The following is a 12,957-nucleotide window of genomic DNA, read 5'->3' as shown; positions in this document are numbered from 1 at the left end:
TTGCCCTTACCTGTATTCATCTTGCCCTGACCTGCATTCATCTTGCCCTGACCTGCATTCACTCTAGGTTCTTGTTAAATGTTTGGAACATGCAACCACTACGAATTAATCCAGACAGGCAATTTTAACTTTCATATTCATTAAAATCATCATATGGTGTGATGATAATTTATGACAACTCTTCAGTTTCTTTATGAACACATTACTTGTTTTAAGCTCTTGACCCAACCGTAAAAACTGCGGTGGTTTAGGGATATTAAAACCACTGCAAAGATACCTTGTCAGCAAAGTTCAGTTTTCTCAGTTTATAGATAGAAAAATCAACCTTCTAACCGACTGAGACTTCTCTACATACATCGTTGGCCGTGATTGGTCATGGAGGGTAGAGCAGTAGCCAATCAGGATCAAGAGTACTGATCCTCTGAGCAAAGTAAACACAACACACCATCCCTGCATTTTCTGTCCGATTTCTTAGAATTATGGCATCAAGATTATTTGTTTCCTTGTGATTTTAAGGCGATAAAATAGTCAATAGATCAGAAATAAATGAAGAGTGTGGGCTGGTGTTTATAATCGACTTCGCCTTATAAGGAGAGATTTGTATCACGAGGTCTCGTAGCTATAGGGTCTCCCTAGCCAAGAATACGAGGGTTCGAACACGTGGTGGTGAGAGAGAGAGGCAGGTAGGGACGAACACATTGGTCTGAGGAAAATCTTTGCTGCATTCCTCCTTTCATACGAGGCTCAAAGTTTTCAATGGCAGACCTGCAAGAAGTGCAACAGTTTCCCAAGAGCGAGCCCCCCAGGAGCCAACGTTGCAGGTACGAGGAGTCAGTGTTGCAGGGAGGGAGGAAGGTGTATGATATACACCTCTCAGGCGATTGGAGGAGAACTTTGTGTTATATGGTGCAGTTCGAGTAATGGTTTGTAATATAATTAATTCAATGTGTAAATGTTTGTATGTTACTTTGAACATCCATCTTGCAACAGTGCTACATAGTGATTTGCAATAACTGATGTGCAATATCTAATTTTATCAATATTTATGTGAAAATTGTTGAAAGTGTTGTAAAAACCTGTGGCACTGAGATCGTGGAACACATGTGCTGACATAAACAATAACATCAATGACCAAAGACGTCAGTGTGTGTCAGAGACATCAATAAGTTCCAGAGACATCAATAAGTTCTAGAGACATCAGTGAGTGTCAGAGACATCAGTGAGTGTCAGAGACATCAGTGAGTGCCAGAGACATAAATGAGTGCCAGAGACATCAATGAGTGCCAGAGACATCAATGAGTGCCAGAGACATCAATGAGTGCCAGAGACATCAATGAGTGCCAGAGACATCAATGAGTGCCAGAGACATCAGTGAGTGCCAGAGACATCAGTGAGTGCCAGAGACATCAGTGAGTGCCAGAGACATCAATGAGTGCCAGAGACATCAGTGAGTGCCAGACATCGGTGAGTACACAGACATCAATGAGTGACAGAGACATCAATGAATTCCTGACACACAATTTCAAGACCAAATTATTTTAAGACATTAAAAACTGTTTAAATTGATAAATTATAATTTTCTGCAGGACACTGGATGATGCAACAGCCAATCACCGGAGACAAGATCGGCAGCGAGAGCAGTGCAATGTTGCAAGGACCTAGAACGAGAACAGTGCAGTATTACCAAGACCTGCAATGTTGCAAAGGTCTACAGTGACGATATGTGCAGTGTTGCCAAGACCATAGTGAGGGCTGGGCGAGAGGATGACAGGGAAGACAGAGTAGTTGGGGGGGGGGGGGGGGTCGGAAGAGAGTGGGACCAGAGTTGGGAATGGTCTCACAACCGTTTGGTCCCGGGTTCGACTCCTGCGCTAGCGATGCCCGTGTTTCTGGGTCGCATTTTAAGAGATGGTCAGTCGTTGGCTAGCGGGGGGGGGGGGGAAGGGACATCAATAAGCTTAAGAAACGAACGCTCAAAATTAATGTGAACCAATGGGATGTCAGGAGACACTTAAGTGCCTGGATGGGAATACACACGGACGAGTAACGCTTGAGAAATCGGGCCCAGGAGACGGAACTCAACCTCCAAACGCACAGGACTGCACAAATAGAAGAGTTTACGTGAAATTTTGCATTGTTGTTGTTAAAGATTCGCTACCTGGAATAAAAAGTTCCAGGTAACACGGGATATCTCCTGCTGCTAAAGATTTAGTCCCCTGCAGACAGCGAGTCACAAAAGCCCCGCGGAATAAGGACACTCAAGCACCACATCTGAAAACAGAGGTGAGGAGGTTTGGGTCCGTCATCACCAACTATCACGTTGCTGCAACGTTCGAACGAGTTAATGTAACCCCTCCTAAAGAGTTGTTATGAGGGGGTTACAACTTGTTAAAACGGATTGTAGCTCGTTAGAAGGGGTTACAACTCGTAACCCCCTCCTAACAAGTTGCAATCCCTCCTAACGAGTTGTAACAACTTTTCTAACACGTCACTGTAACATAATAACAAGATGTAACAACTTTGTAACCAGTTGTAACAAGGTAACAACAGGGACCGTTACGTTGTGTATTTGCAGGGGTTGATAAAGGCCCGAGACGGACCCCAAACGTCAATTTCTGTATTTCAGACGATGTATTTCAGACTCCCTGTGGGCAGGGGAGTCTATTTCCGTGGATAGGCAGCCTGTATGTAGGCCTGGCGTGGTCCCTACTAGGCCTTGGTTAACTACTGAGCCTCCCCCAAGATGCAACACACGGCTATGGCCTATAACTCCAATGTAACTATTGGCGAACAGGTACACCAGGAGAAAGGAAACCGGGTCATCCAAGTCTGTCCCGCTCGAGGTCCGAACCCGGGATTTCTGATTTCGAGTCGGGGACGTAGACCATTGTACTACCGTACTGTGCAGCCTTGGGAGGACTTAATTAATTACAACCTAGTTATTATCTGTAAGAGAACACTGCAGGTAAACAAACTCTGCAGATCTACAAAGTGCCGGTAAACTAACACTGCAGATCAACAAAGTGCCGGTAAACTAACACTGCAGATCTACAAAGTGCCAGTAAACTAACACTGCAGATCAACAAAGTGCCGGTAAACTAACACTGCAGATCTACAAAGTGCCGGTAAACTAACACTGCAGATCAACAAAGTGCCAGTAAACTAACACTGCAGATCAACAAAGTGCCGGTAAACTAACACTGCAGATCTACAAAGTGCCAGTAAACTAACACTGCAGATCAACAAAGTGCCGGTAAACTAACACTGCAGATCTACAAAGTGCCGGTAAACTAACACTGCAGATCAACAAAGTGACGGTAAACTAACTCTGCAGATCAACAAATACTGCAGGTAAACAAACAGTGTATTTAAACACAACACATGCGAGGACACGCAACACAGACCCTACAAGCGATATTCAACACCAGTTCATCACAACAAAAACATAATTCTACACTTTCCTATCAGTTCAAATAAAAAGATAAAACCCCCCAGTCTTCGGTGACAAGTTAAAAAGAATGCCGGGGTTCCCAGCACCATAAAGGAGGTCTTGTAATGTGTGTGTGTGTGCAGCGGTGAGAGAAGGAAAGGTGTTTTTTATAAGTGCAGCCCGCCACCGCCATTCATCAGTCCGCCTGCGGGATGCCCTCCGGCACTCTTAGAAAACGAGGCGCCCTCAGGGCAGGCTTAGGTAGAGTAAGGTTGTTTTTCATGCCTCGATCCCGCCTCATTGACCGTGTGTGTGTGTGTGGTGCATTGAAGGAAAACCTCTTGCGGGATATTCAGAAGGTATGACTGGCTCTCTTTGTCATTTTAAATATATCTTCTTATAAATCACATCATACAAAACTCTACAACAATTCCAATAACCGAAAATGAAGTAAATATGTCATAAAGAACTTCCAACTAGATTAAAAATAAAATAAAATTAGTATCCCCTTAAGCTTTCCACCACATTAATTCTCTTTAAGTTACGAGTTACAGACCAGCCAAACCTAAACGCATTAGAGTGAATAAAAAGAAGTGTTGCACTGGGAAGCAGCCGAAGAGTGACAGGTAGAAGAATTTGGTCCGTCAATGGGACTTAGAAAATAAAAACCGGATCAGCAAAACCTGTGTAGAGCCAATTAGCCTAACCTTAAGGGCTCGCAGGTGTCCCTAATGAGGCCAGTCCGCAGTCCCCGACCTCTGCGTCCTCTCTATTATATCCAAATGAAAACCAAATGGAGAAAAAACTAGGAGGGACAGAGAATGGGAGGGATACAGAGAGAGAGAGAGAGAGAGAGAGAGAGAGAGAGAGAGAGAGAGAGAGAGAGAGAGAGAGAGAGAGAGAGAGAGAGAGAGAGAGAGAGAGACAGACAGAGACAGAGACAGACAAGGAGTGTGGTCAGGTGTGAGAGCCAATCGTGCCAGTACCCAGAGCATGTTGACCCTCAAGATGAATTATAACTTGTCTTCATTTTGTATCATTATTTCATCCGTGAAATAATTCAACTATATCAGCACTCTTAAGATATTAATGCTCCACTTGTTCATGACATTTGCTACACTTTAAAATGTCAATGCTAGTTTTGTGGTAATTACAGCCTTTTTCCACCCGGTGCCCAGGCCATTTTGCTCTGTGGCAAGACTATTCAACTTGCAAACAATGCTGAATGTCAGTTCATCTGTTTTTCTTTCAATATCTTGCAATGAAACGTGTCCCCAAGTAACCTTCCCAGAGAACTGTTCCCTCGTCAGTACTGGTAAGTCATCTGATCGCCTGCAGCTGCAACCTGCCTTGGTTGCTGTTATGCAAATGACCCATAAGTTCCATAACGGCTGGCTGGTTGGTTGTTCTCTCTCCACTGCAACATACAATGCATTGCTGCTCTGTAAGTCGACTCCCATTGCAACCCGCGGCCTCTCCCCTCCCTCTCTGTCCCAGGCCCCTTCCCAACCTACCTACCTACCTACCTTTCCCAGGCGGCTGTAGGAACGAATGCAGTGAAAGGGTGCAGGAAGGGAGGGCCGGAGCCACTATAGGCAAGATGTCCTCACCCTTCCCACCGTCGCCTGGAGGACCCGCCCCACTCAGCCAAAAAAACACTGCAGGAAGAGTTTCACGTGCATATTGTGCATAGGTGGCGTCCAGTGTGCAGCAACTCTAGTTAAGTTCCCCCTTAACTTTAGCTAATGTAGAACGTTCCACATTCATGTCGCGCGATGATGCAGTTAGACATGATTGCTTCCCACTGTTCGTGCTTGATGAGTCAATGATCCAGCAGGTACCCGAGATGGGATACAGCTTTCCCTGAAAGCCGAAGTCAGGGCCAAGGAAACTAAAAACGAGAAGAGCTTCGTCCTGGTGGGCGAGGGGTCGGAAGAGGCGTCTTGCCTGCATCTAACACCTGCAGGATTCCCACAAAAAATGATTTCAAAGCATCTGACTGCAATGTTACACATTCTTCCCAGGGTTCGTCACAACGTTTGCAGGGATAAGGTAGGTAGGCAGGTGGAGGGAGGGAGAGAACGACCAAGCTAGCTGCTCACAGAGAAGGAAGAGGGTGGAGAGACAGAAAGAGACAGAGAGATCAGAGAGACAGAGGGAGAGGAGTGGGGGGGGGGGGTTAGAGAGCAAGCTGTCTGCCACAAAGAAGGTGTAACAAGAGAGGATGACAAACAGAGATCCAAACACATTTTCTCACTATAATGTTGGTGCTGGGTGAAGTACAATACAAAACTTATTTTTACTCTGAAATAATATCATTTTATAACTAAATTGGGTCCATCTAAGTACCCAAAGCCACAACATTGTCGCTCGGATCGTCGACTTCCCATGGCGTCAACTGCCACTTAATTTCGTTATAAATTATTAGTTCAGAGTAAAAATAAGGTTTTTTAATGTTCTACATCCAGCACCAACATTATAGTGAGTAAATATGTCATAATTTATCATTACTTAATGCTAGGAGGGTTAGGTGGACTAGAGCAGCTTTGGGTAGCTTTGGGTAATTAGACGGACCCACTCTCCCCCATGAACAAATCCACAAGGGCCGTGACGAGGATTCGAACCTGCATCCAAGAGCATCCCAGACGCTGCCTTAATCGACTGAGCTACGACATGGTATAAAAATTGCAACCAAATATTCTACTGAATTTACTTGGATCCTGCAGCCTCTCCGAGACACAAACCAGGATTTTACACAATTCCCCCCCTGCACTCGAGCTATTTGTCCACTCCCCCCCCCATCCTCAACTTCCCGCCACCACCAACCACTGCAGGAAGCCGCACCCTGGGCAGGTGGGCGGCATCCCCGCCACCTGAACCTTACATATGACTCTGGCTTAGGGTCAGGTAACACCCATCCCATAACCCCCCAACCTCAATTACCATCCCCCCCCCCTTCCTCAATCTGTTTTAAACTCCCTTTCCCTTCCCTCTCAACCCCCTCCCCCACCGTCTTTCCTCCTCCTCCTTCCCATGCATCATGAAACACACAAGACAATCACCGGGGCATCCGGACGCGGGGTTTAATGTAATGATGCTTCGAATGTATTGTCTCGCCACAGCACCAACTGGGAGTGAGGCTTCGACAACTTCTAATTTATTTCTCCGCGAATCTCAATATTCCGAACGTTCTTCCCTACGGTGCGAATAGTCTTATTTACACCACATACACACACACACACACACACACACACACACACACACACACACACACACACACACACACACACACACACACACACACACACACACACACACACACACACACACACAAACACACGCACGCACACACACACACACACACACACACACACACACACACACACACACACACACACACACACACACACTCGTTGCAGTGGCCTTGCTCTTGTGTGGGCCGGAAGGTCCCAGAGTCCAAAAGAGTTCACGCCCGAAGTCAAAGAGTGGGTTAACGCCCAAACTAACTACACACATGCGTGCAAGAAAGAGAGGGGTGGGCAGATTGCATATTTCTGGATTGCCAGAAAGCCTTTGATACAGTACCACATAAGAGATTAGTGCACAAGCTGGAGATGCAGGCAGGAGTGATAGGGAACTTCACCTAAGAGTACCTAAGCAACAGAAGACAACGAGTCACTGTGAGGGAGGGAGGTCTCAGAGTGGCAAGGTGTCACCAGTGGAGTCCCACAGGGATCAGTCCTTGGACCTATACTGTTCCTGATATATGTAAATGATCTCCCAGAGGAAATAGACTCGTTCCTCTCAATGTCTGCTGATAGTGCAAAAATTATGAGGAGGATAAAGACAGAAGAACACAGTATGTAGCTACAAGATGACCTAAACTGAAGGAATGGTTCAACAAATGGCTTCTAAAGTTCAACCCAAGTAAATATAAGATAATGATACTAGATGGAGGAAATAGAAGGCCGACACGGGATACCGAATGGGACATGAAGTACTTCATGAAACGGACAGAGAGAAAGATCACACCAAACCTGTTTCTTAAAGCCCACATAAAAAGAATAACATCAGCGGCATACGCGAGGCTGGCTAACATCAGAACTGCCTTCAGAAACCTGTGTAGGTTAGGTTAGGTAGAAAACACCAGCGACTACGAGATCCACGAACCACCACACAGAACCAGAAGAATCACTCTCCAACAGAAAGTGATCAGACACATCCATGATGAGGCCTTCCCAAGCCCTCAAATACTAAGCGGCCTGCCAGACGACCCAGATGAGTGACCCATCCCGGACCCGATCTACACCAAATGAAGAATAAAGAATAAAAAAAAAAATAAAATAAAATAAAAAAATAAATAAATAAATAAATAAATAAAACTCATACAAAAAAATATAAAACCAAAAAACCATTTGTCGTGGCATCAGAAGTGTAACTACCCTGATGTTTCTAAGATTAGCCTCCTTCAGCCAACTCCATCGGCTCTAGTGCTTTAGGACACCAACAAGGTCACAAACACTAGCCCCCCCAGCCAATGTACTGACAACCCAACATAACACATACGCAAACAAACAACACATACAAAAATGTCAACCCATGGTGGACAGGCCACCGAACTTTCAAACCTCCTCTCTCTCTCTCTCTACACCCGCATCCTCTTCCTGAATTTCATCTCCCCATCCCTCTACCTCCCCCATCCTTTCCATTCCCTATGAACATCAAAGCGAAAAGCACAGGAATCTGTACACCAGTTGACTGACGATTGAGAAGCGGGACCAAAGAACCAGAGCTCAACCCCCGCAAGCACAATTAGTTGAGTACATATCAAAAACGTACTATCATCAATTTAGCGAATATGCAGATGCACGGTTAGCAATAAACGAGACAGGTTCTTTGCCATCAATGCAGTCTGCTTGTTCACCGCCAATAATACAACCCATATTCAGTTGTATTGTCATGTATACAGGTTTCCTGCCACCAATGCAGGTCCCATACAAGTTTACTGCCATTACTGTTACTTGCACGCTGATGCAGCTCTACGTGGCCTGTTGGTCGAGTCACACGTTGCTATATGCAGGTTCATCATCACTGCAGCCCACATATAGCTTCTCCGCTATCAATGCAGCGTAACTACAGCTTCAGCACCATCAATGCAGCGTAACTACAGCTTCAGCGCCATCAATGCAGCGTAACTACAGCCTCTCCGGTATCAATGCAGCGTAACTACAGCTTCAGCGCCATCAATGCAGCGTAACTACAGCTTCAGCGCCATCAATGCAGCGTAACTACAGCTTCAGCGCCATCAATGCAGCGTAACTACAGCTTCAGCGCCATCAATGCAGCGTAACTACATCTTCAGCGCCATCAATGCAGCGTAACTACAGCTTCAGCGCCATCAATGCAGCGTAACTACAGCTTCAGCGCCATCAATGCAGCGTAACTACAGCTTCAGCGCCATCAAAGCAGCGTAACTACAGCTTCAGCGCCATCAATGCAGCGTAACTACAGCTTCAGCGCCATCAATGCAGCGTAACTACAGCTTCAGCGCCATCAATGCAGCGTAACTACAGCTTCAGCGCCATCAATGCAGCGTAACTACAGCTTCAGCGCCATCAATGCAGCGTAACTACAGCTTCAGCGCCATCAAAGCAGCCTTATACAGTGCTTAATTAATCGTGGGAATCGTACGCAGTGAGGGAAGCTCTCAGGCGAGTGGTAAACATCTTGACGCACCAGGCCCCCAGAGCTCGTCACGTGACGCACCAGGCCCCCAGAGCTCGTCACGTGACGCACCAGGCCCCCAGAGCTCGTCACGTGACGCACCAGGCCCCCAGAGCTCGTCACGTGACGCACCTGGCCCAGCCAGAGGTCTAGTCCCGACCATCGAAGTGATAAGACACCATTCCTTTCCCCCCATCCCACCCCAAATCCTTATCCCGACCCCTTCCAAGTGCTATATAGTCGTAATGGCATGGCGCTTTTTCCCCGGATCATTCCCTTCCCTCCTCCAAAGCGCTACGAGGTTGTTTATAACAATAACCACCTTGAGTTGGGACGTTTCCAAGCTCAGTTTGTTACAGAGGAAAGATGCACAGGTGTCGCAAGTGGACACGTTAATGCTCGGGTGGTTCCATGTCCACCTTCCAACTCACTGGTTTGATCACACTTGCTCCTCATCTACATAACTCTGGGCTCCGTGGTGCGCAAGGGTACACAAAAGTGATATAACTCTCTACCACATGAAAAAAAGGTTGGCAGTCTTTTCCATGGGATTAAAATGCAATACGCACTCTCACATGTGCGTATTGACTTTCGAATCCCCATGTATTGCGCAACTTCCAAATTCCATACAAATAAAATATTACCAATAAATATGACCCTCATAGAAGAAATAAAACAACCTCCATTATTCTGCCCAGGCAAATCCGATACGGAGCCGCCTCAGCGCGTATGTCATGGGTGACCAAGGTAAATACTGGATACCGAACTCTCTTGTACAGAGCGACCATCTCAATGCTGGCCAGTCAGCACATTCATAACCAGCAACCCGTGTATAAAAACTACGTCACATTCAGCGTGACATGCTGTATAAAAACTCGATACTCAACGCTACGGTTAGGTCCCGGACCCTAGATGGGGGGGGGGGGGGGGGGACTCTGGTAGCCCCATTATCACAGATTTACAACCTCGTCCTCCGTATAGAACGTCGCATTTTGACGTATGCTCTTACCTAAAGGCAAAAATTGTTGTACTAGAAAATGGTAGTGGCTTGCGAAATTGACATGCTTTCCCCATTTTATATTTTGGATCCTCTGGTAGGTTAGGATTAGGGTACTTTAGTACGACAGTTTCTTGACGTTCGGGAGGACTGGCTGGATTTCTGAGTGGGACTCTTCCTGTAACTGTGGACACAAAGAAGCTCCAGTCTACCCTCCCGGCACTAAGGGACAACGACAACTGTCAAAATGAAATAAAAATTGTCACATACGCTTCCTTATCCCACAATAAAGAAAGATAAATAAGGTGGTATGGTTTGAGAAGGCGAGTACCTGGGGCCCCTTGTCAGAGTATTGCAGTCTCCCCTCCCGGCCCCACCCACAAAAAACAACTGCAATTGGACTCCTGCGTGAGAACTGCCAACCATCGCTACAGGTGTTTCAACAACCTGTCCTCACAGTTAAGGCGTCGTTTATGTACGGTGGAGACATACGCGTACAATTTCAACGCTTTTAAAACATATGAAAACATGTTCGCTTCTTCTCAACATAAAACATGATGATAACGCTTCTTTGGACCTATGAAAATCTAGGTGTCGAAACTGGCTGGGTCGGCGTAGGCTTGTATATTTTCGTAGTGTAAATGCATACATATTGTATGTTGTCTATCGCACAAAATAGGCTGTAAACATTATACATATAAATTATATTCTAACTACAGGCCTATAACTAAAATGTGATGGTACTAGTAGCTTTAAAATACAAACTTAAATACAAGAACACTTCCTCATCCAAAAGCTAAATTATTAATTAGTTATGTAATTTATGATGTGTGTTCTGTTTATGACAAGACTGTAATAATATATCCAACATTCCATTGCCTATTATTAATTCCTTATAATGATACAACACGTATTATTTGATTTTAAACTTCGATTTCATCTGAATTTGTCATCTTGATTGATGGCTTCACGTGTACGGACTCCCGCCAAACCTATGCTTGAAACAGTCAAGGGATCCCACAACTATTAATGGGCAAATGGTTAAAGCAGTCAATGGGTACTTAACGATTTGGCGGGTCATATATTCCTGGGGGAAAAATTAGGATTAAGTACATGCCCGAAACGCTATGCCTGTTAGTCGCTTTACAAGAATGTAAGAATTATTGTTTATATAAATATTATGTTACTCCGCTCCTGAACAACCAGCTGATACTTTAATCCTAAACATAATCCAGGATTAAAGTAAACTTTCAGAGTACTATACATACATCAAGAGCTGGGTATACACCTGTGTTGTATATACATTCTTGCGAAACACGCATACCTTTTTCGGACATACATCCTTGTAATATACAGGAACTGTTTGATACCTATAATATATAATATATAATATATAAATATATAAATATAAATGCATCTGCAACTATGTAATGGATACTTCAATATAGCAATATAGCATGCGGAATTCATCAGCAAAATCTTTATATGGATGCGCTGAACACTTGCCGGCACGATAGAAAACGATGCTACAACGCCTTACTTTATGGGATAACTAAGTTAAGTGCATCTCTTTAAGGTTACGGTTTCTATTATCAAAACTCAACAGTGGGAGACTTAAATAAAAATATACCTGTATGCTACAGTATTTCAGGACTAAAAAAAGTATACTTTCTGGTTGGTCAGTATGTTTATTGTGGTGGCCTTAACAACCCTCCCGCGGTTGTTAGGCCTCGTGTCTATCATCAACCTCGGGCGGCCACCCGTCCACTTGTAACCAGACCAATCGATGCTAAACCTAACGGATGGAATACCTTCTGGGTCCTCGACCGATCCACGCAAAAATGAGTATAATGCGAGGCAAAATGGATATAATGAGATACAGGATGAGTATAATGAGGTGCAGGAGGAGAGGGAGCAATGGGGGGAAAGAGTGTGAGGGGAAGGTGAAGATAAGAGGGGAGGTAACACGAAGGAGGGGAGGTTGAGGAAGGTGGGGGGGGGAGGGGGAGAGAAAGAGAGAGAAAGAGAGAGAGAGAGAGAGAGAGAGAGAGAGAGAGAGAGAGAGAGAGAGAGAGAGAGAGAGAGAGAGAGAGAGAGAGAGAGAGAGAGAGAGAGAAAAAAAAAGAGAGAGAGAAAGAGAGAGAGAGAGAGAGAGAGAGAGAGAGAGAGAGAGAGAGAGAGAGAGAGAGAGAGAGAGAGAGAGAGAGAGAGAGACACACACACATTCCCTCCACGACCTTCTCAAAGTGTTGTATATTAAACGACCACCCGCTGGAAATCGGGGCTCGAGAAATAACTCACGACGCTAAAGACACAAACAAGGAAGGAAGAACACGCACACAATCACTAACGAATCAGAGACCGACAGACAGACAGACAGAGACAGGCAGACAGAGACAGGCAGACAAGCACCTGTTGCATGCACTGACACATGGAGCCGAATACCACTCAAAGGTTAAACAAACACTGAGGACCCGATTCCCCAGACGGCGCCCTTGTCTGGACCAAAATGGGTCTCCAGACCTTGCGAGTCGACCAAAATGGGTCTCCAGACCTTTTGAGTCGACCAAAATGGGTCTCCAGACCTTTTAAGTCGACCAAAATGGGTCTCCAGAACTTTTGAGTCGACCAAAATGGGTCTCCGGACCTTTTGAGTCGACCAAAATGGGTCTCCAGACCTTCTGAGTCGACCAAAATGGGTCTCCCAGACCTTTTGAGTCGACGAAAATGGGTCTCCCAGACCTTTTGAGTCGACCATAATGGGTCTCTCAGACCTTTTGAGTCGACCAAAATGGGTCTCCAGACC

At 45.4% G+C, this 12,957-nt stretch overlaps 1 long non-coding RNA gene across 1 annotated transcript in view; it reads left to right on the top strand.

Moving 5' to 3' along the window:
- The window catches only part of LOC123767663 (uncharacterized), a 38,127-nt gene extending 27,103 nt beyond the window's left edge, over positions 1 to 11,024 (top strand). The window contains exon 2 of the long non-coding RNA XR_006773992.2: positions 1,587 to 11,024. This is a non-coding gene — a long non-coding RNA (uncharacterized lncRNA). The remainder of the gene's footprint in view (positions 1 to 1,586) is intronic.
- The last annotated feature ends 1,933 nt before the right edge of the window (positions 11,025 to 12,957 follow it).

This window comes from Procambarus clarkii, chromosome 67 (genome assembly GCF_040958095.1).
Source record: "Procambarus clarkii isolate CNS0578487 chromosome 67, FALCON_Pclarkii_2.0, whole genome shotgun sequence".
In the NCBI taxonomy this organism is placed as follows: Eukaryota; Metazoa; Arthropoda; class Malacostraca; order Decapoda; family Cambaridae; genus Procambarus; species Procambarus clarkii.
The sequence above is the reverse complement of the archived record's forward strand: the minus strand, read 5'-3'. Positions and strand labels throughout refer to the sequence as shown.